Below are 20,000 nucleotides of genomic sequence, written 5' to 3'. Positions count from 1 at the left end.
AACATCTTGAATTGCTGCAAACCAATACATCCTACCGGTGCTAACCGATACCACCCAGCACTGTTAGCCGATACCTCCCATCACCGCTAACCGATACCTCTCAGCACTGTTAGCCGATACGTCCCATCATCGCTAACCGATACCTCCCATCACCGCTAACCGATACCTCACATCACCGCTAACCGATACCTCCCATTGCTGCTAACCGATACCTCCCATTGCTGCTAACCGATACCTCCCATCACCGCTAACCGATACCTCCCATCACCGTTAGCCGATACCTCCCATCACCGCTAACCGATACCTCCCATCACCGCTAACCGATACCTCCCATCACCGCTAACCGATACCTCCCATCACCGCTAACCGATACCTCCCATTGCTGCTAATCGATACCTCCCATTGCTGCTAACTGATACCTCCCATCACCGCTAACCGATACCTCCCACCGCCATTAGCTAATATCTTCCATCGCCGCTCCTCCGCGTGCCGATATCTCTCCCCCACCTCCCTGGTGCTGGCCAGACTGACAGGGACAGCTTCATAGTAATGTTTTCAAAAGATCATCAGACCCTACACACCAACCAGCCCTCTCAGGTCTGCTGCCTCTTATTCAATAAGAACTCATCAGTGGAAGTGAACCCTGTCAGAGCCACAGGGAAGGGACTCCTCTTCATCCTCAAACATCACATTTCAGGCATTTAGCAGACAGACTTTTGAATTTAGTTTCTGCATCCATTTATACAGCTTGATATGTACTGAAGCAATGTATGTTAAGTATCTTGCTTACAGGTACAACAGCAGTGACCTACTCAGGAATCAAACCTGCAACCTTTAGGTTACAAGCCCAGTCCCAAACCCATTATGCTACACTGCAGTGTGAATCTGTGATAAACATTCTGGTGCCACGGGAGCACTCGCTGTGATTGGACGCTCTGAACCAATGAGACCACAACTCCACATCACCTTCAGAGCACTCGCTGTGATTGGACGCTCTGAACCAATGAGACCACAACTCCACATCACCTTCAGAGCACTCGCTGTGATTGGACGCTCTGAACCAATGAGACCACAACTCCACATCACCTTCAGAGCACTCGCTGTGATTGGACGTTCTGAACCAATGAAATCACAACTCCACATCCCCTTCAGAGCACTCGCTGTGATTGGACGTTCTGAACCAATGAGACCACAACTCCACATCACCTTCAGAGCACTCGCTGTGATTGGACACTCCGAACCAATGAGACCACAACTCCACATCACCTTCAGAACACTCGCTGTGATTGGACGCTCTGAACCAATGAGACCACAACTCCACATCACCTTCGAGCGCTCGCTGTGATTGGACGCTCTGAACCAATGAGACCACAACCCACATCACCTCAGAGTACTCGCTGTGATTGGACGCTCAACCAATGAAATCCAACTCCACATCCCCTTCAGCACTCGCTTGATTGGACGCTCTGACCAATGAGACCACAACTCCACATCACCTTCAGAGCACTCGCTGTGATTGGACACTCCGAACCAATGAGACCACAACTCCACATCACCTTCAGAGCTCTCGCTGTGATTGGACGCTCTGAACCAATGAGACCACAACTCCACATCACCTTCAGAGCACTCGCTGTGATTGGACGCTCTGAACCAATGAGATCAAAACTCATGATAACTCTCAGGTGGTCAGCAGTGTGGTACAGGTTTGAATCCTTGCCACCGTACGCTTGAGCCAGGTCCTTAACCTGAATTGCTTCAGCATGCCGTACATCCAGCTGTATGAAGGCAAAAAAGCAAAGGCTGTGCAAGTCGCTCTGGATAAGAGCATCTGCAAAATGCCCTCATGATGCAATACCACATGCCATTTTAAAAATAAAGGTTATGAATTGTATTTGTAATTAATAATAGAGCTAGCCCTTCATCTTCTGTCGTAAAAGCAGCACAAGGTCCACAGGGCTGGCTTAAACAGCGATCGATGATGGGACATTTTAATAAGCTAAGCACCACTAATTACCACAAATCACTCTCACTCCAGTGTTAATGGTGCTGCGAAGATAAAGGAATTCTGGGATGTTATCCTCGTCTTATGAAATCACAGAGTTCAGTAGGAGCTCTCATACAGTACAAGCCCATCTAGCAAATAATGACCTCCCAAGTCAATGAGCTGCTCGTAATAGTCCTTCCCCGTGCACAAGAGCAAGGTTCATCGTTGAACGAGTGTTACCGAGTAACAAGGACTGATTAAAACACCATTAGCGAATTGCAGGACTGGAGATTACAGAACTCTGCCAATCCCCAGGTTAATAAACGGTGTTCTTAGCACCGTCGTCTTCAGTAACTCTGTGACATCGCTGACATTTGCCAGCTCATCATGAATATTCATGAGGGAGGCGTGGCAAAGACAGGAAATAGCTGAGGTTGCAAAGCTCTACTGAAGCTACAGAATCACACCAACATATGTACCGCCAAGACCTATTACCAACATGATTCGCTTAGAAGTACAGAGGAGAGTAAACACACAGTTTGTCTACACATCTACCGAAACAATATGAACCCTGAGCATAGTGTAGATATGGTTTAAACCTCATACTATGAATAAATCCTCAAACTGTGCTTTGGGGGGGAAAAAAAATACTTTGATTTATTTGCAAGTCAAGTCATTTCTTTATCTTCACCTGCAGAGTCCCTACAGGGTTACAGCATTCTGGCATCAAACCTTGCATCTCATCTGACAAACATGTTTAATTACATGGAATGCATTCCAATAATATTGTATATACACAACTTCCGTGGACCATGTCAATAGGATGGTCGAATGAAAGAAAAACCGAAGATCCTATTAATAAAACAAATAATACTAGTACTCCTACAAATTGCAACAGGCAGTCATCAAAGTTATAATAATGACAATAATAATAGTTGCTGTTGTGATGACTGCAGTTGTTGCTATTATTTGTAGTAGTACTAGTATTAGTGCTATGGTTAATAGGATTTCGATAATGGGTCCAGCACTGTGATGTTGCAGTTCTGTGAAACTGCAGTCCCTACGAAAGGAGATGATTGACCTGCTTTCATGTTCGGAACACTGCAATCGTTTTCCATTCATCCTCTTTGTCTGTATTTCACCACAAAAAAAAAATCAGTTGGGCCTTTTTGGGGTTTCATTACGAGCCGAGCAAGCAGCCAAAGGGAGGACAGCATTTGAAGTGTAATGACAGTAATCCTCAAAAGTATTTCCATCTCCCTCTGCTAAATGTGGCCGCGCTCTTTCATGCCTGCTTCTTTTGATGTCCGGCCCGCATTGCGTTGCGACTCGACTGTGTTACACAGACCAATCACCTCTTTATCCGTCCCCTCAATCTTATCGCGGCTCACCGCAAATGTAAAAAATCGACCTGGGCCGATATCCCTTCTGTGTGAGAGCCTAGAGCGAGGGCGGCCGCGAGCATGCGGACCAAGCCGGAATATATGCGCAGTGAGGTGGTTATATGCACAGTGAGGCGGTTATATGCGCATATATGTGCAGAGTGAGGCGGTTATATGCTCAGTGAGGCGGTTATATGCGCAGAGTGAGGTGGTTATATGCGCAGTGAGGTGGTTATATGCGCAGAGTGAGGCGGTTATATGCGCAGAGTGAGGTGGTTATATGCGCAGTGAGGAGGTTATATGCGCAGTGAGGAGGTTATATGCGCAGAGTGAGGCGGTTATATGCGCAGAGTGAGGCGGTTATATGCGCAGAGTGAGGTGGTTATATGCGCAGTAAGGCGGTTATGTGAGCAGAGTGAGGCGGTTATATGCGCAGAGTGAGGTGGTTATATGCGCAGAGTGAGGCGGTTATATGCGCAGAGTGAGGAGGTTATATGCGCAGTGAGGAGGTTATATGCGCAGAGTGAGGCGGTTATATGCGCAGAGTGAGGCGGTTATATGCGCAGAGTGAGGCGGTTATATGCGCAGTGAGGCGGTTATATGCGCAGAGTGAGGTGGTTATATGCGCAGTAAGGCGGTTATATGAGCAGAGTGAGGGGGTTATATGCGCAGAGTGAGGCGGTCATATGCGCAGAGTGAGGCGGTTATATGCGCAGAGTGAGACGGTTATATGCGCAGAGTGAGGCGGTTATATGCGCAGAGTGAGACGGTTATATGCGCAGAGTGAGGCGGTTATATGCGCAGAGTGAAGCGGTTATATGCACAGAGTGAGGCGGTTATATGCGCAGAGTGAGATGCGCAGAGTGAGACGGTTATATGCGCAGAGTGAGGCGGTTATATGCGCAGAGTGAGGGGTTATATGCACAGAGTGAGGCGGTTATATGCGCAGAGTGAGGCGGTTATATGCGCAGAGTGAGGCGGTTATATGCGCAGAGTGAGGCGGTTATATGCGCAGAGTGAGGCGGTTATATGCGCAGAGTGAGGCGGTTATATGCGCAGAGTGAGGCGGTTATATGCGCAGAGTGAGGCGGTTATATGCGCAGAGTGAGGCGGTTATATGCGCAGAGTGAGGCGGTTATATGCGCAGTGATGAGGCGGCTGCAGGCCTTGAATGACTCGGTTAGCTGCAAGGACGGTGAGATCAGCGCAGAAGGAGGTATGCGCAGTGGGAGACGCGGGATGGATGTATATGCGCAGAGAGAGAGAGAGAGAGAGAGAGGAGAGAGAGAGAGAGAGAGAGAGAGAGAGAGAGAGAGAGAGAGAGAGAGAGAGAGAGACTCCGCCGCCAACTTCATCTTCTTCAAACACGGCGCTCGAGTGAGCGAACGCTTCAAACGCCAGCCAGGGCTGAGAGGCAGGGAGAGAGAGAGAGAGGGGGAGAGGGGGAGAGAGGGAGAGAGGAGAGAGGAAGCTGAGAGAAAATAAGAGAGAAGAGAAGGGAGAAGAGAGCGAGCGAGAGAGGGAGAAATGCGAGACGAGCGAGAGAGAGAGGAGAGAGAGGGAGAAAAGAGAGAGAGAGAGAGAGAGAGAAGAGAGAGAGAGAGAGAGAGAGAGAGAGGAGAGAGAGGGAGAGAGAGAGGAGGAGAGAGAGAGAGAGAGAGAGAGAGAGAGAGGAGAGAGAGAGAGGAGAGAGAGAGAGGAGAGAGAGAGAGGAGAGGAGAGGAGAGAGAAGAGAGAGAGAGAGAGAGAGAGAGGAGAGAGAGAGAGAGGAGGAGAGAGGAGAGAGAGAGAGAGAGAGGAGAGAGAGAGAAGAGAGAGAGAGAAGAGAGAGAGAGAGAGGAGAGAGAGAGAGAGGAGAGAGAGAGAGAGAGAGGAGAGAGAGAGAGAGAGAGAGAGAGAGAGAGAGAGAGAGAGAGAAGGAGAGAGAGAGAGAGAGAGAGAGAGAGAGAGAGAGAGAGAGAGAGAGAGAGAGAGAGAGAGAGAGAGAGAGAGAGAGAGAGAGAGAGAGAGAGAGAGAGAGAGAGAGAGAGAGAGAGAGAGAAGACTGGATGTCAGATATGAAAAGGTCTCCTATGTTCGTGCCTTACCCTATAATTAAACCCAAATTCCATTACCATGCCCCATCTCCAGCAAAATTTACAGCTCATTATAAGGGATCACGTAGTAACCCAGTGCACTCAGAACCCCCCCCCCCCCCCCCTGGGGATGATAATGTGGACCGTAATTAGTCCGTATTCCACTGCCACACACACTCCTAATCCATTTACCCCTCCCCCTCTCCCCTCATCTCCAAACAATCTAATCGTCATGCTAATGAAGGTAAGAGCATAAAATTGAGACTGAAATAACATTACCCACCGCTGCCGCTCCGTCTCCGCCCGAAATACCTGCTGACTGCAACGTGCCCTGTCAGTGCGCGTCCAGTGGCACACACCCCCAATCAGCCCCACAGACCCCGAGCCCTAATCAGCCCCCCCCTCCAGCCCCCACTCCACAGCCCCCATCCAGCCCCCCATCCAGACCCCACCAACAGCCCCCCACAATCCAGACCCACCCCCACAGCCCCCTCAATCGCTCACCCCCATCCAGACCCCCCAGCCCCTAATCCAGCCCCACCCCAACAGCCCCCACATCCATCCCCCCCATCAGACCCCACCCCCAACAGCTCCCCCTCAATCCAGCACCCCCCCCACCCCAACAGCCCTGGTACAGCAGGAAAGATCAGGGGCCTGACAGACAACGTTTGGCCTTTGTGTCCAGGCAACAGCTTAAACATTGGCAGGGGTGTGGGGGGGGGGGGGGGGCACAGAATTAATTTGGAACAGAATGGCATATTATATCCAAGATTAGTCAACCCACACAGTTCACAACCTCAGTCAACTGTAGAGCCCTTTTGTTCAAATCACGGTCCTCAAGGTATTACGAACTGCTGGTTTTCCACCCCTTCCTTTACCTGGTAGTCAGTGGCCAATTAGTGGCACTAATTGTTTAGTTAATTGCCTGGTTGAAGGAAAACCTGGGCTCACCTTGAATCTCCATGCTGTAGAGCAGCATCTTACTCTCGCTCTTTAAACTGTAGAGTGCTGCATTCCTAAGTCATTTGTTAAGCATGTATAACATCCTTGTTATCACAGTATACTGTATTTACAAATACTAGCGATATTAGCATGTGAGTAATAGCGTTCATTACAGTTGAACTTGAAATCATGCTTCACATTTGAGAATAACCAATATGACCAAAAAGTCACCATTTATTTAAAATAAAGCATTTGCTTACGAAGGATTTATGCAAATGTTACAACATGCTAAGAAAGATGACACACCATGCCAATTGGTGCAACAACCCAAAAAAATCACTTCCTGTAAGAACTGAAAAAAGTACATTTAAAACAGGATGATTATGAGGCCTGTTTCATAGTCAGGATTTTTACCATAACAGTTACAAAAAAAGCTGTCAAAGGACTTCAGATGATATGAAATCTACCGGAAACATCTTTATGGATGCACAGCCAAAAGTCTCTCGGAAATAAAGTGAGCTCAGATGAAAAATTAGGACAAGCTTACATTAAACATCAGAAAACCTCAATACGTTCAGCATCTGAGGCTGTTTTAGCCAGCTTTAGCCAGTTTTGGTACATCATTCTTTTGTGAGATTTATCACTGTGTTCCTGTAAAACTACATTACATTCATCTCCTATAATAAAGGGAATGGCTGCCTGTTAAGACGCTTCATCAGAGTTGTTTAAAACATGGACATGAGTTATAACCGGGACAGACATATGCGCTCATCTGTACATCTAATTTTGTAAATTGATATGAATGATATATTTGTTAGGTGCGCTCCTGCAGTTGCCCTTGATCAAAGCACTGGCCTCAGAACTGGAGTTGGTCCCCGGGCGCAGCACAAGAGAGGCAGCTGCCCACTGCTCCTAACTAACTATGATGGGTCAAATGCAGAGGACAAATTACCCCATGGGCTTCAATAAAAGTATATCTTATCTTATTTAATTACATATTTCCTTAAAATTCAAATATGTTGATGTGTGCACTGATACATACTGTGGCTATATACTCTTATAGCTATGTACAATAATGAACAATAAGTAGAAAGAGTAAATAATAGGACACAATAACTGTGTAGTAGGGACGTTTGCCTTGGGCACAGTGATAAGGGACTATATTATTATTCAGTTACACCACAGTTAGCCACAACTATTTCATAGCTTTTGCACAATAACTAGTCCTGTTCTCAAAAAATGTGCTAAGAAGCATTTGTATGTGTTCGAAAAAAAAAAATGAATACATTGGAAAGAAAATTTAGGGAAAATATTTTTTATTAAAACGTGGCAAAGGACAAAAGCATATATTAGCTGTTAATGTTCCCAGGAGCCAGTGTTTTTAAGTCTGTGCGCAGTTTAAATCTAATGTTCTTCCCCAGCACGGCTCCTATCTTCCCTTCCTCCTCTGGCTAAGCTGTCCGAGGGCCAGACCAATTAATGCCAGGCGTCTCGCATTTAATCCAGCCTCAGCTTCAACTTCATTTAGCCGAACATCGCCTTCTGTATTTCCTCCAGAGAGGGTACATTAGGATTAAATCTTATTAGCGCTGCGATTCCTCTCAGTGCAATAGATCACAGCACGACACGGCTGTCTTCGGTTATGAGCAGGAAGTGCTTAACAGACCCTGCCGTAGCCACACTACACGCAAAGGCCAGGCAGTAACATTCACCACCCACACCACACAACAACATCACCACCACACTCAACGCACTCCCACACACAAAAACACACACCCACCTACACTCACACCACACACAACACCCGACACACACACACACACACACACACACACCTGTATGCACTCTCACACTCACACACACACACACACACACACCTGTGTGCACTCCACACACACACACACACACACCACACACACCCCACACACACACACACCAGATTCACATCCACACAGCACACCACACACACACACACACGCTAGCACACCACACACACTCACACACACACACACCACACACACCGATGCACTCCCACACACACCACACACACACACACACTGTCACACACACGCACACTCCACACCACACACACACACACTCACACACACACACACACACACACACACACACATGTATGCACTCTCACACACACACACACACACACACACACTGTATGCACTCTCACACACACACACCTTATGCACTCACACACACACACACACACACCTGTATGCACCACACACACACACACACACACACCTGTGTGCACTCACACACACACACACACACACACACACCTGTATGCACTCTCACACACACACACACACACACACACACACACGTGTGCACTAAGACACACACACACACACACACACACACACACACACACACACACACACACACACACACACACACACCTGTATGCACTCTCACACACACACACACACACACACACCTGTACGCACACACACACAGACACACACACCTGTATGCACGCACACAGACACGCATGGACAAATCCGCATGCATTAACCTTCCCCCAATGTTTCCAATGACAGCAATGATTGAAAAGAAAAAACACAGAACAGAGGTTAAAGTTCAGGTACCTCCATCATCGGCTACTATCACTGACCTTTTTACTGAAATTTAAATCAGAAATACACACAAAAAAGAGTTTGAAACGGGATGACCAAAGCACAAAGGGGTAAGAAGACGCAGGTTAAAAACCCGTTAACGCGAGTCTCCCTACACCGGCACCTCACCTCACTGACAGCTTATCCCGCAGACAGGAAGTCCCGCATCTGTGACATGCGGCGATTGCACACCCTCATAACATCCGTCCATCTCTGCGGATGAGGGGGGGGGGGGGGCAGGGGAGAGGTGAAGGGACATGCAGGAGAGTGAGCAGAGATGGCGTGGGGGGTGGGGGGAGGCTGAGTAATACAGCATAACGCTCAGGGGGGGTCAGGGGCGGGGGTAGCGGTGATGGGACACGCAGGACGGTGGACGAGAGGGTTGTCAGGGGGAAATCAGGGGTTGAGGAGCACATACGGGGGCATCGTCTGCTTGTCACTCAAACGACACATCCCATTACACGGGCGCTGGGAGAGCTGGGCTTAGCGGCGCGAGGCTAGCGCCGCGGCCCGCGGAGGACGCTAACCCCATTTACCGCTAACGCGGCGATGCGCGGGGGTGAGAGGCGGGGCTGAGCTCCTAATTCACCTGTAATGAGGTGTGCCCTCCCTCCCCCCGCGGGCCAGCGGCCTTCCGCAGGCACGGACGGCCCTCCGGATATAATCCCGCCATTTACAGGAGAGAGAAAACGCAGACGGGGAACAGAGCTTCAGAGGAAGCCAGACGTCAATCAATATGTCTCCATTCCAATGGCAAATACAGTACAAGCTCACGCAAACGCAGCCTTCTGCCTACAGACACACACGCACACACACACACACACACTCACACTCACACACACACACTCACACAGTCACACGCACTCACACGCACTCACACTCACCACACACACACACCGCACACACACACAGTCACACACACGCACACACACTCACACGCACACACACACACAGTCACACACACGCCAACACTCACACACACACAGCACTCACAGTCACACACACGCACTCACACGCACTCACACACACACACGCACATACGCACACACACACACACACACAAATAGAAACACTCACGCACACGCACACACACATACACACACACTCACACACACACAAATAGAAACACTCATGCACACACAGGGCCCACATTTACATGCACAAACACAAGAGTAGCTGTGCAAACATACACTCATGCAGGCGTACACACACACACACACGTGCATGCATGCACACACGCATACACACACACACACACGCATACAAATCCTAACTAAAACCATAATGGTCTCATTTAGGTATCATAGTCTTATTCCATTAAAACGAATGAGAAAAAAATGGATTCCAATGTAAACATCATGTACATGCAGGACCCCTGTGGACACAGCTTGCCACTTCAGGCAGAAAAACAAACTGGAGTCAAGCAGAGAGCAGGGCTTATACAAGCAGTGGGAATCCATTTAACTAAGACCATTAAAGTTAATCACACCTGTTAGCTGTTAACACTGTACAGTGCACACCGGCTAATTTAACATTTTACAGGGCAAAGCCTCTCCTGCACTTGTCCATTCTGTCTCCTGCAATTTTATTTCCATTAGAATATACAGGGAGCCAGAATTACAGCCCTTTTTATGGCACACAGAGCTCAGCTCTTGAAGACATCAATAATCTTGTCATGAAAATCTGAGACATTCAACCATGAGCCGAGGGAGCGTCCATTGATCATGTGACTGAGGGGAAGCAGGCCCTTGAGCGGCTCAGTTACAGAGCAAAGCGTTAAATAAACGTTAAATCAACGTTAAATCCCCCCAAAAATGCTGAGGTTGATAAACAGGTGCCCGAATGCATCCGTTTTCAGCAAACGAGGTTATTCCTAAAATTCCCAATTTGTACTGAAGAATATCTTCAAATGCAGACTCCCCGAAGGATTTATCTGTAAGTGTAATATTTATTATGCATAGTATCTATTTTTTATTTTTTTTTTAACAACAGAAAGAGGCCCATCAGGGTTAGGAGGTGGACTGGGGTTTACAGGGCTATTCCAGTAATAGATCCAGCCCAAGGCATGCCAGTCAAAAAAAGACGATAAAAACACTTAAGCTTCTGGTATTTTAACAGCACACATGGATTCATACCGCCAGCTCAGTACAGCTGGAGTCTATTTGCGAAGAAATCAATTTTTGGTGAATCATGCCTGGTGTGTTGCAGCCTGTCCTCAAGCAAAAAATATAAATAGTAAAATACATATAAATGCTTTTAGCAATGCATATAGTGTATCACCTTTCGGAGATTTCATGAAAGGTGAAACTCTTGAGAAAGGTGCAGTATTCCGAGGACAGCGTTAAAAGAACTGACCCTGCGGCTGGGAGAGAAACTCCAGGGACCGATGGACGTTAAAACCATCTCTGGAGGCAAGGAGAGCGCATTACACCGATCTCTCAACCCGCGAACACAAAGAGCACATCAGCTTCAGACAGGACAATACAGCATCGGACCCACGGACAGAGACACAACGCTCGAAAGAACAGTGTGTTTCAGGAGCATTCAGCTCAAAGCTACAAAGAGGAAAACACCCGAAAAACTCACCCAAGACGACGGAGAGAAAACTGACTTTGGTTGCAAATGAGCTCTTCATTGATAAGTGTTATTTGATTGGCTGTTAATTGTTTTCTGATTTGCATCTGACAGTTGGCCTTTGAGCGGAGACGCGGTGCGTTTCTGTTAATGAAAAGGCTCAAATGTCACGCGTTTCATAAATTTGTTTTGTGCATTCGAGCACCACAAACACACCGTGGTAGAGGAATTAGTAATTGCGCTTAATTTCTTGTTCGATTTGTTAAGCGTTCTAAGGCCTTATAAGAATTTATTACTTCAACATCTAATTAATCTTAATCAGTCAAAATGCTAATCTGCATCCTCCTTCCACGCAAATTATCTCATTATGTTTCTGAAAATGTTACACACATCTAAAAATGAAAGTTATAATCTCAGAAAAACAATCATATTGATAGTATCTTGCACGCCCATTTCATAGTTTATTAGTATCCAAATAATTTTTTCCTCATATTTTTAATGCATAGCTTTTGGGTATGTAAAGTGTGTGTGTGTGTGTGTGTGTGTGTGTGCATCTGTGCGTGCATGTATGCGTGCACACATGCGTGACCGCCAGAAGTTTGGCTGGAGTGCACCCCCCACCCCCCCCAACTAACTCACACTTGTTGGCATTCTATCTGAACGGTGAACCTCATGTCATCCCTGCAAACACAGCCAGAGAGAGAGAGTGAGAGAAAGAGAGAGAGGGGGGATAGAGGGAAAGAAAGAAAGGAAAAAGAGGGGGAAGGATGGAGAGAAAGAGAGAGAGAGAAAGCGGAGGACTTCCCAGCTCTCTCCCCCTGCTGAAGGGAGGGGCTCTAATCCAGCGGCAGCCCCTTCAGCCCGACGCCTTATTAATATGTAATATTATTAATATGTAATATCGGCGGATTACTGCAGACGCGGGCAGCTTAGTCTGTTTGCTCAGAATAGCGCCATCGGGCGCTGACGCGGCGGGGGGGGGGGGGCGCGAGGGGTTAAGGCGTCAAGGACAGACACGGCGCACTTTTAAAACGCGCCTCCCTAGCCATCGTTCCACTCCGCCCATCCTCCCAGGGCCCCGTCAACATGTTTCGATTACATTTATTTCCATTTTTAATTTCTGCAAAAATCCAAATAATCTATTCATGCCGAGTGCTTAGTGATGAGAGAGTGGGCTTTGGGGAAAACCCCCCTCCCCCTGAAAAGAAGAAAAATTTTAAAAGGGTGCTGCCATAACTTGCCAATAACTAGAGACAGTGAGGCAACAGCAGTGCCATTGGTTGAGTTTCCGGCAGACCAGTGATTGACAGGCTCCGCCCATTAAGGGCTTCATGAAGCCCCATTCTGTCATCCCAGCAAACGTGAAGCACTGGCAGTCACAGAAGGCCAGAGTCCTCCAGCTGAGCCCCGATCCTTTCCGGCCTGTGGGCTGCAGGAGATGGGCCGTTTCCTGAGTCACCTCACAGGTCAGAGGTCAGAGGGGTCAGAGGTCATCCTTCCACAGAGCGATGCACTTCACCCGCCTGTGGCCAATGTGAACTGAGCCCTCTGCTGCGCCTGGACCAGTTGGGAAGCGCCGAGCGTGTGGAAACACAACCATGCGCTCCCGCTAGGCGCACTGACCGCCACACAACAAGAGCAAATTTCACAGCCTCAAAGGGGGGGGGGGGGGGGGAGTACGGAGGTGGTGTGGATGGGGGGACTGTGTAGATTGCAAATGCTCATCTAGCCCCTGAGAGCCAGGGACAGAGAAACCCCACAAAGCGAAAAGTGGAAGTATGACTCATCTCTCTGAGTCATCGGCGAGCAGGCCCGCTGACTCCTCATTGGTCAGCTCGTTTCGGGGCAGCCAGAGACGCCCCGGCACACCTTCAGTTCCGGACGGGTAGCGGAGCACTGGGGTGGAGTCTCTCGCCAATTAAGGTCCTGACGCATCAGCCGGAGCTCAGCCTTTCTGGGCAGGCCTGGCCGGTCCTTCACCAGTCACATGACGCGGATTCAGAGACAGTGGATTCAGAGTCAGAGGATTCAGAGACAGTGGATTCAGAGACAGAGGATTCAGAGACAGAGGATTCAGAGACAGAGGATTCACAGACAGAGGATTCACAGACAGAGGATTCAATGGATTGAGAGATAGTAGATTCAGGAGATTCAGAGACAGAGGATTCAGAGACAGTGAATTCAGAGACAGAGGATTCAAAGACAGAGGATTCAATGGATTGAGAGATAGTAGATTCAGGAGATTCAGAGACAGTGGATTCTCATTTAACATGGATTTTTTTTTTTTTCACTCCCTCATTAGAGGAAAATAATAATAAATTAATAAATTTATAGCTACATACACACACACACACGCAGGCCCACACAGATACACACACGTGCACATGTACACACACACACACACGCAGGCCCACACAGATACACACACGTGCACATACACACACACACACGCAGGCCCACACAGATACACACACGTGCACATGTACACACACACACACACATACACACACACACGCAGGCACACACAGATACACACACGTGCACATGTACACACACACACACACACACACACACACACACAGTGATGAGAAATCCCATAATGCCTCTCTCTCCGCTCTGGCCTCAGAAGCGAGCGTTGGGCCGAGGCGGCGCTCAGCGGCGGCGGCGGCGGCGGTGTCAGAGGAGGAGGTTCTCATCGCGCCAAAGATGGATCGCCGTGGCGACCAGGCCTAATGTCCCGTGCGAACGGCGGTGTTCAGGGTCGGGGGTTAAATAACGACCCGCGCGACTCCGAGCGTTCGCGGTCAGAGGCGAAACAGGACCGCAGCTGCGACCGCTCGGCCAGCGCGGGCAAACTCGCTCAACTTTGACCCCACCCCCACCCGCGCTCAAAAACCCTGATTCATTGCGCATTACTATCAATTAGGACACAAGGAAGTATACCTGTTGCCTGTCAGGTGGGGAAGGGTGGGGGGGGGGGGAGTTGAGGGGATGGGGGGGGGGGTAGAGACGAGTGTGTGATTGCACAGGGTCACAGAGAGCGGTCACAGCCCCTGTTCTGATGGTCAGTGTCCACATCTAAAACAAAATGGAGGAACAAAGAGGGCACTAAGGGCAGGGAGTTCTCTACCCTGGTATAAAAAAAAAAAAACAAACCTCTCTGCAGCAGCCACTGAAAGACAAGCCGGGGAAATGCAGAAGGGTTTCACGCGCAGCCAGAGAGCACAGCCTCCACAACCCGACGCGTGGAAAACTGGCATAAATCACCAGCACAGCGCCCTCACTATTTCATTATCCAAAAAGATTAATGCCACTCCATTAAAACAGCATACAGTAACCACACCACATCGCGGTAAAACCAAAACGGGGAAAAAAGAAGGTTTCCTTGAATCCCCGTGTGCAACAGACGCGTCCCCTCGTGCATTCAAGACCACAAAACCAGGTGATTAAGGTGGGCACTAGGCCGGGACAGGGGCTATTTCGGCTGGATGCTGAGGGTAATTTATACAGAGAATGAAACCTAATGAACAGTAAAATGCAGAAAAGCCTTCCCTGAGCAGCCAGGAGTGCTTTTGTAGTGCTGCACTGCCCCCTAGCCAGTCTGTGTAGTAGTGCAGCCTATATGGCAGCAGCATAAACCTCTAAAATTTCCTATTTTTATTTTTTTTATTTTCTTAGTGGCTATCTCTACGGCAATGTGGGGCGATTTGGGTGACTGATTTCCGAGGGAGGGGCCACGGAGAATATTTGTCTTTGTCTGACCAGACGACGCCGATTTATATTCCTCAGTGCCGTCTACTGCGTCCTTTACCCTTGCCTGAAATACAGCAGAGTCACGGCCTAACAGAAAAGAGAGTTAATTTTGCTAATGGCTAAGTGGTAACCAATGGAGATGAGGATCCGCTCTGTAACACAGCTTCCTCTGTTCAAACTCAGACAAACACACTGACGTCCCAAAAACCGCACGGGACTGAAACGCGGCTTCTGCATCCATTACGCAGTCTGAGACGCAAGGAGGTGCAGAAGAGCGTTTGCTAATGCCTGATCCACACAGGGAGCGGTGTGCAGACACTGTGCAGTATCCACTGGCTTCGTCCCCCCCACGCTAGTGCATTAGAGCCATAATGGCGGCCACTCCGCTCCACTCCACACTGTGCAGTATCCACTGGCTTCGTCCCCCCCACGCTAGTGCATTAGAGCCATAATGGCGGCCGCTCCACACCGGACGCCAGTCGGTACACAAGCTCTAATCCACTCACTTTTTTTTTTCTTTTTTGCAAATGTGCAACCTGAAGTAACACAGAAAAACGGTTCAGTCTGGTTCTCAGGTGAAACCGTGTGCAAATGTTCCCACACAAGCACCCTGTTTGTGGCGCTTTTTCTTCAACTTCAGAAAATCACAGCCCCCGAAATGTCATATTGTCTGGGAAAAGGTAAATCTACAACTTCAGCATTAGCAATGCAGCCTACTTTACATTTTTTTAAAAAGGTTACAATACTGAATGTCTTTCGTTCTTAAGGGAAAAGTGCTGGCAGAAGATGTTCCGTTTTATGAATTTCCTGGATGCTTGTTTTAAGTACAGCATTGTGTACCACAGATATGCTGTCAAATAGCATGCTTGGCTGCCATGGTGCAGTAAAGTGACTTTTTTGTACTGAAAATCTATCACTTTTTCTCCCTGTCCCATGCACTCTCTTTCCTTCCCTCTCTCCCTCTCCTTCTCCCCCCTCTCTCCACCTTGCTCTTTCCTTCCCTCTCTCTCCCTCTCTTCATCTCCCCCTCCCTCTCTCTCCCTCTCTTGAGCCAGCTGGTGCAGAGTCGAGGGTTGGAGTGACTGAGTGAGAGCATGTAAGAGGGATTTGATATCCATCCGGTGCACAAGCTCAACTCACCCTCTGGGCCGAACAGCATGCAGGACAAATAAATGTTTATTAAAACACATTTTTAAAAGTCCCAATTAATGAGCCACTTCTGTGAATTTGTACCACGCTGTACTGCAGTGTATCACAAGAAACATGAGAGAAACAAAGTGCGCGAGAGAGAAAGTGAGTGAGAGAGAGAGAGAGAGAGATACTGAGAGGGGCAGAGACAGAGAGAGAGAGAGAGAGCTGTGCTGCTTGCACCAAACAGCTGCAGTGACTGTGAATCGAGGCAGCTTTTAAACGGCTCTGTTTGAATTCAGGACCACTTTCTATCAGTCACAGGGAGGAACACAGGGAAAAACACAGGAAGGAACACAGAAACACGGGGAGGAACACAGGGAGGAACACAGGGAGAAACACAGGAACACAGAGAGGAACAAAGGAAGAAACAGAAACACAGAGAGGAACACAGAGGAACACAGGGAGAAGCACAGGGAGGAACCCAAGAGGAACACAGAGAGGAACACAGGGAGAAACAGAAACACAGGGAGGAACACAGAGAGGAACACAGAGAGGAACACAGGGAGAAACAGAAACACAGGGAGGAAAACAGAAACACAGGGAGAAACACAGGAACACAGAGAGAAAAGCAGGCGGACATGGCTGATTAATGATTGCTCGCACACACAGCAAACATTAATCACAGCAATGCGTGTCTTAGCTAAGGTGGGGCAGAGTGCTGCTAGCAATGCTAATGCACAGCTCTGCCAGAACTGGCAGCCATTTTATTTTTACCTTTAAATTTCTACCTTTTCCCACAGGATGTCATACAGTGATAATAAAGTCAGCTTTTGGGGAGGCTCTGACAAGCACACAAAATCTAACGTGCGCTACTGCAGATTATAAATGTTTAAATATAAACAAACACATAATATTACATGAATCTACTGGGTGTTATTAAAGCACTATCTAATCCAGTGATATTCAGTCCCCGTCCAGGAGAGCCACAGAGTTTGCTAGCTTTCGTTGTTACACGGCTCTAGAGTAACACTGAAATTCACCAGTTAAACGCAGTTAATTCAGGTCAACTGATTTCTCTTCTTCTTCCTTCTCCTCCTCTTACTCTTCTTCCAGTAAAAAAATATAAAGGAGATTTGGGAGAAAAATGTAGCTAGATACCAAGACACACACCTCCACCCCCACCTCACTGCTACACTGGCAGTCCCCTCTCCTTCTAAGCTCCCCCTTTTCCCGAGTCTGTTTTCTCAATAAAACCCATTTAATTTGTCTGGAAATGGCTTTTCTTCAAGACTCCTGTCATTATCACAGAGAATCGATTGCTTGCTCTGTTAAAACTGTTAATTTTCTTCTTTATTGTTCTTTGTTATGTGTAATATAGACGTGCTCAGCCGGAAACTTTCATTCAGATCTGACCTGATCTTATTATTCATTTAGACAGCCGGGTATTTACTCAGGAGCGCGACCTTAAGTACCTTTCTCTCAATCAGAAACCCTCCTGGAACCTGCTGCCTTGGCCACCTCCTCACACACATCGCCACAGGGAGGAGAGGGGGGGCTACGGGCTCACATCCCATCCACTCCTACACCCCGCAGGTTTCATCCAGCCACTGCCAATTACCCACAGACTGAGGGGGGGGGGGCAGCCAATTCTCACAGAGATTAAAGAATAAGAAACCCCAAGGTCATCTGAAAACCAGAGGGCTGTGTTCAAAGGTTAGGTGGAGTTTGCCTAGAAAGGACCAATCAAAGGCTGGTGAGTAAAGAAAGGGACCAATCAAAAAACGATGAGTAAAGAAAGAACCAATCAAAAGGTGGTAGACAAAAAAAGGAACAATCAAAAGATGGTGGGTAAAGAAAGGGACCAATCAAAAATTGGTGGGTAAAGAAAGGGGCCAATCAAATGATGGTGTGCATCTCAGCAGCATTCCAGAGGGTCTGCCTCTGGGCTGTAGTGCAGTATGGGTCTGCCTCTGGGCTGTAGTGCAGTATGGGTCTGCCTCTGGGCTGTACTGCAGTATGGGTCTGCCTCTGGGCTGTAGTGCAGTATGGGTCTGCCTCTGGGCTGTACTGCAGTATGGGTCTGCCTCTGGGCTGTACTGCAGTATGGGTCTGCCTCTGGGCTGTACTGCAGTATGGGTCTGCCTCTGGGCTGTAGTGCAGTATGGGTCTGCCTCTGGGCTGTAGTGCAGTATGGGTCTGCCTCTGGGCTGTACTGCAGTATGGGTCTGCCTCTGGGCTGTAGTGCAGTATGGGTCTGCCTCTGGGCTGTACTGCAGTATGGGTCTGCCTCTGGGCTGTAGGGAGTATGGGTCTGCCTCTGGGCTGTACTGGCAGTATGGGTCTGCCTCTGGGCTGTAGGGAGTATGGATCTGCCTCTGGGCTGTAGGGAGTATGGGTCTGCCTCTGGGCTGTAGTGCAGTATGGGTCTGCCTCTGGGCTGTAGTGCAGTATGGGTCTGCCTCTGGGCTGTAGTGCAGTATGGGTCTGCCTCTGGGCTGTAGGGAGTATGGGTCTGCCTCTGGGCTGTAGTGCAGTATGGGTCTGCCTCTGGGCTGTAGTGCAGTATGGGTCTGCCTCTGGGCTGTAGTGCAGTATGGGTCTGCCTCTGGGCTGTAGTGCAGTATGGGTCTGCCTCTGGGCTGTAGTGCAGTATGGGTCTGCCTCTGGGCTGTAGTGCAGTATGGGTCTGCCTCTGGGCTGTAGTGCAGTATGGGTCTGCCTCTGGGCTGTAGTGCAGTATGGGTCTGCCTCTGGGCTGTAGTGCAGTATGGGTCTGCCTCTGGGCTGTACTGCAGTATGGGTCTGCCTCTGGGCTGTAGTGCAGTATGGGTCTGCCTCTGGGCTGTAGTGCAGTATGGGTCTGCCTCTGGGCTGTAGTGCAGTATGGGTCTGCCTCTGGGCTGTACTGCAGTATGGGTCTGCCTCTGGGCTGTACTGCAGTATGGGTCTGCCTCATGGGCTCTGTACTGCAGTATGGGTCTGCCTCTGGGCTGTAGTGCAGTATGGGTCTGCCTCTGGGCTGTACTGCAGTATGGGTCTGCCTCTGGGCTGTACTGCAGTATGGGTCTGCCTCTGGGCTGTACTGCAGTATGGGTCTGCCTCTGGGCTGTACTGCAGTATGGGTCTGCCTCTGGGCTGTACTGCAGTATGGGTCTGCCTCTGGGATGTAGTGCGGTATAACTCTTAGGGAACTGCGCTTGATTACTGGTTTGGACATTGCCATCGCAAGGTACTTAACTCAACGCAAGAGACTTAACCCATCGCAGGGTACCTATCCTGAAGGTACTTAACTCGCCGAAAATACTTAACCCAAATTCTCAAGGTACTTAACCCATCAAAAGTACTTAACCTATCACAAGGTACTTAGCCCAAATTCTAAAGGTACTTAACCCAAATTCTTAAGGAATTTAACCCATCACAAGATATTTTTAACCCAAATTCGTAATGTGGCACTTTAACCTGAATTGCTTACTTAACTCAGTACTCAACCCGAATGCATCCGGCTGCATAAACTATATAACTGTGT

General features: G+C 48.6%; 1 long non-coding RNA gene across 1 annotated transcript in view; it reads right to left on the bottom strand.

Annotated features, from left to right (window-relative positions):
* LOC135242777 (uncharacterized) overlaps window positions 1-20,000 on the bottom strand; it is a 38,019-nt gene that overhangs the window by 2,477 nt on the left and 15,542 nt on the right. The gene's annotated exons all lie outside the window — the stretch shown is intronic.

The sequence above is a fragment of the Anguilla rostrata genome, chromosome 16 (assembly GCF_018555375.3).
Source record: "Anguilla rostrata isolate EN2019 chromosome 16, ASM1855537v3, whole genome shotgun sequence".
NCBI lineage: Eukaryota > Metazoa > Chordata > Actinopteri > Anguilliformes > Anguillidae > Anguilla > Anguilla rostrata.
The sequence above is the reverse complement of the archived record's forward strand: the minus strand, read 5'-3'. Positions and strand labels throughout refer to the sequence as shown.